This window comes from Mastomys coucha, chromosome X (assembly GCF_008632895.1).
Source record: "Mastomys coucha isolate ucsf_1 chromosome X, UCSF_Mcou_1, whole genome shotgun sequence".
Lineage (NCBI taxonomy): Eukaryota > Metazoa > Chordata > Mammalia > Rodentia > Muridae > Mastomys > Mastomys coucha.
The window spans coordinates 76844871-76850070 of NC_045030.1; positions in this window are offsets into that span (position 1 = coordinate 76844871).

The following is a 5200-nucleotide window of genomic DNA, read 5'->3' on the forward strand; positions in this document are numbered from 1 at the left end:
ATTGTTTATTTTCTTATGCTTGCCCCCTGGCATCTGGTTAACTCTAGTGCTACCTGCCCTTGCTAAATTTGACTGGAACCTGTCCTTCCTGTGATCCTGGTTGTGTCAGAATTCCTCAGAATCAAGCTTATTCTGTCCATATATTTGATAAATGAGCATTTACCTTCTAACATCCAAATGATATACCAATGCAATGGATGCATCAATATTTCATGAAATAAAAACAAGAGGATCCTCTTTCTTAACATGTTAAAAAAAATTGGTTTTGTTTGTTTTATGTGTATGATTGTTTTGTCTGCAAACCAGAAGAAACTATTGGCTTCCATGGGACTACTGGTAATATAGATGGCTGTGAGCTATCATGTGGTTGCTAAGAACTGAATTCAGGATCTTTGAAAGAGCACCTAGTACTCGTAACCCTGAATAATCTCTCTAGCCTCCATATCTCCAACTTTAAAGGCTACTCTGACCAAGAAACTAGGAGGGGAAAAGATATAGATGCCATCATTTGGAATATACTCTCCTCTCTCTCTCTCTCTCTCTCTCTCTCTCTCTCTCTCTCTCTCTCTCTCTCTCTCTCTCTGTCTCTCTCTCTGTCTGTCTCTCCCTCTCTTCCTCTCTCCCTCTTTCCACAAGACAAGAGACACTAAGCAAGAGGACAGTCATCGAGTTTAGTTGGGACAGCTAAAGCCCTTCCTGGTTCTGCCTTTACATACATGTAAAGTTCTGAGAAGAGATTTGACTCCAAGAAGATGAATAAGGCAGTGTGATTGTGTTTTTTCAGACAGAAGAAATGACAGAATATATGTATGGTTATGGGAATGACCTAGAAGGAAGAGAAAAATGAATGACTCAAATGCCTGTAGCAAAAACACAACAGTGTTACGCATGGTGATAAAATCTTTAATTCTAGAACTTGGGAGGCAGAGGCAGTTGGGACTCCATGAGTTTACAGCTGGATACTTCGTTCCAGTTCATCTGGGCTACAAAGTGAGATTAGTCTCAAAAAACAATCACAACAACCAAAACAAGAAAACGTGGCACTGAATGGAAATAAGCCATTAAGAAGGATAGGAATTCACCTTGCTCTGGGATTCAGAAGGCAGTAGGCAGGAAACTTCAGCTTTGGATTCAACAAGGACAAAGAACAAGATAATATAATGTATGCTTGCTAAGGAAAGCTTTAGTGGAAGGACTAGAGCACCCCAAACTTTCCAAAGGTCAATTTGGTGAGGAAACACAAAGAGGAACTTTTTTTAATTCTTTAAAACAAGAATAGTTCCAAAAGGGGAAAACAAATTGAGCACAGTAGCAGGTTTCATAATTAATACTTTTAACACAGAGGAGAGATGACATAGACAAATTTATAACCCATTCATTCAGAAAGTACCAGTTAATCTACTAATATACTAGGTACTGTGCAGATACTGAAGAAGCCAAGTTGAGCAAGTCACACATCATGCCACTCCCAGTCTTTCAGGTAGCAGGGGAAGTGGGCAGATGGATAACCAGATAATTGTAGCCAATGAGACAAATGTTATAATAAAAGAAAACCAAGATACTAAAGGAGCACATAAGGAAAATATCTCTGTTAGATCAAGGTCTGGGAAGGCTCCAGGAAGAAATGGTGACTATACTGAGATGAAAGCAATCCAGAGAGTCTTGAAGCTGTCAACAAAGTAGTTCAGTGGGGATTGAAGGGGGAAAGGTTATATACTTGAAGAGGCTATAAAGCAGTCTTGATGCTAAATCATACAAGATTACCATCATGAGTTTCCTTACATTTTAAAATGTCTGTCTGAGAACTATGATTGTACAGTGTGTTCTAAGAGCTATTTGCTAAGTAGGTCAACGACCAAGGTTCAGTGTATATCACAGAAGAAAACGCGTCTGTACAGCAAAAGAAATGACAAAATAAATGGCAACTGTAAAAAGAGACTGTGAGAACGAAAATCCAAGCCACATTTTTGATTAGATTTGGTTTTGGTTGGTTGGTTTTTGTTGTTTCAGGGTTTTTTGTTTTGTTTTGTTGTTTTGTTTTGTTTTGTTTTGAGATATGGTTTCTCTGTGCAGCCCTGGTTGTCCTGAAATTCACTCTGTAGACCAGGCTGGCCTCAAATTCACAGCTCTGTCTTCCTCAGCCTCCTGAGTGCTGGGACTGAAGGCATGCACCATCATACCAATTTATAAAGAAGCTCTAGGGGGCTAGAAAGATGGCTCAGTAGTTAAGAGCACTGGCTGCTCTTTCAGAGGTCCTGAGTCCAGTTTCTAGCAATCACATGGTGGCTCACAACCATCTGCAATGGGATCTGATGCCCTCTTCTCGAGTGTCTGAAGACAGCTACAGTGTACTCATATACATAAAATAAATAAATCATCTTTAAAAAAAAACAAAAAGAACCTGTTTCCTTTATTAAAAAGAAAAAGAACCTCTATTACTGGAAAGATGATTCATTGTTTAAGGGTACATGCTGATCTAGCAGAAGACCTAGATTCAGTTCCCAGTACCCACATCTGTTACTTCTTATAACCCTAGCTCCAGGGAATCTCCAGAAAGCCCTCATCTGGCTTCCAAGGGCATGTGCACTCAGGTACACAACCCCTTACACAATAATAAATACTTTTAAATAAATAAAAATTTTAAAATGAAAAGTTTATAATTCAATAGCACAACAACAATTAATCCCATTTAAGGAATAAAATAATCATAAGAGGCAGATGGAGGGAGGAAACTGAGAGGGAGGGAGATGGAGAGAGAATGGAGAGTTCAGAATCAAGTGTGGAGGACAGGAAAGATGATTAGATGGTCATGAAAATGAATGGAAATCTGCAAGTGATGGGAGTGGGGAGGTGGGGGACATCTTCAGGATGAGACGGAGACCTGGGATAAGGGAGGCGCCCAAGAATCAATGAGGGTAATCTTAGCTGTGTCTCATTACATTGGGGATATGGGACCTGAAGAGGCCACCTCCTATAGCCAGCTAGGAATCCCAGTATAGTGATAGGAACACCAAACACAAAACTTTCAACCCAAAATTTATCCTGTCTACAAGAAATTCAGGGGAGGGAATGACCAACCAATAACTGGCCCAACTTGAGACCCATCCCATGAACAAGCACCAATCCCTAACACTATTAATGATACTCTGTTATGCTTGGAGACAGGAGCAAGTTGTCCTCTGAGAGGCTCCACCCAGCAGCTGACTCAGACAGTATAGACATCCACAGCAAACAGTGGATAGAGCTTGGGGACTCCTAGGGAAAAATAGGAGGAAGGATTGCAGCCCTGAAAGAGATAGGAACTCCACAGGAAGATCAACAGAGTCAACTAACCCAGATCCTTGGGGCTCTCAGAGTCTGAACCACCAACTAAAGAACATACACAGGCGAGACCTAGGCTTCCCTGCACATATGTAGCAGATGTGCAGATTGGTCTTCATGTGGGTCTTGAACAACTGGAACTGGGGCTATCCTAAAAGCTGTTGCCTGTATGTGGGATATATTCTACTAGCTGGGCTGCCTTGTCTGGCCTCAATGGGAGAGGAAGTGCCTAGCCTCACAAAGACTTGAAGAGCCAGGGTTGGGGAATAACCAGGGAGGGGCCCACCCGCTCAGAGGAGAAGGGGAGAGAGGCATGGTGGCACACGCCTTTAATCCCAGCACTTGGGAGGCAGAGGCAGGCGGATTTCTGAGCTTGAAGCCAGCCTGGTCTACAGAGTGAGTTCCAGGACAGCCAGGACTACACAGAGAAACCCTGTCTTGAAAAACCCAAGAGAGAGAGAGAGAGAGAGAGAGAGAGAGAGAGAGAGAGAGAGAGAATTGTTCATGACGGTGGATAGAAAGAGGTAAAGAGGTACCCTTGTACACTTAGAGAAATGTAAACTAGTATGGCCACTATGAAGTTAAAACTGCAACTATTATGTGACCCAGAAATTCCTTTTGTTGATATACACCAAAAGAAGATAAAATCAACACCTTCTAAAGATGTCCATACTGCCATTCATGTTCATTCTAGAACTTTTGTTTAACTGTGAACAAACAGTTAAAGAAAATGTGGTACTTCTATATAATGTAACATTCATTCTTCTGAAAGGAAGAAATATAGCATTTATCAGGTATATTTGGAAAATATATCAGGTAAAATGAGCCAGACACACACACAAAAATTACATGACCCCATTTATATGTGGAGTCATTTTTTTAAGTCAAATGCCCAGAAATGATGAAATGATGGTTAATGAGGTAAGGCATACAAGGAAATGAGAGATGTAGGTCAGAGTATACAAAGTAGCACACAATTAGGATGAGGAAGTCTAGAGATCTAATGTTTTACTTTTAGGGGATTATAATTTTAAAAATATATTGTATTAGATATTACTGTGTAAGAAGTAGATTTGGAGGATACATGCTCCACTATGTTCATAGCAGCCTTATTTATAATAGCCAGAATCTGGAAACAACCCAGATATCCCTCAACAGAGGAATGGATAGAGAAAACGTGGCACATTTACACAATGGAATACTGCTCAGCTATTAAAATCAATGACTTCATGAAATTTGCAGGCAAATGGATGGAACTTGAAAATATCCTGAGTGAGGTAACTCAGTCACAAAAGAATACACATGGTATGAACTCACTGATAAGTGGATATTAGGCAAAGATGGTAGAGTACCCACGATACAGCTCATGGACCACATGAAGCTCAAGAGGAAGGAAGACCAAAGAGTGGATACTTTAGTCCTAGTTAGAAGGTGAAACAAAATAATCAAGGGAAGTAGAGGGTAGGAGGAACTTGGGAAGAAGAGAAGAGGGGGTGGGGAAGAGGGGAAGAATCAGGTATAGGAGGAGATGGAGGAGATGTACAGAGGATTAGGAAATTGAACAGAGGTGTGTAGCAATGGGGGATGGGGAACTGGGGGTAACAACCAGACAGTTCCAGATGCCAGGATAGCAAGAGCCTCCCAGGAACCCATGGGGATGACATTAGCTGAAATACCCCACAAAGGGGAGGGAGAACCTGTTGAGACCATATCCAGAGGTTAGGCATGGTCCCCTGGTTGAGAGATGGGGCCACCCACCCATCTCCAAAATTTTAACCCAGAATTACTCCTGTCTAAAGGAAATACAGGGGCAAAGAATGGAGCAGAGACTGAAGGAGAGGCCATCCACAGATTGCCCCACCTGGGGATCCATCCCACA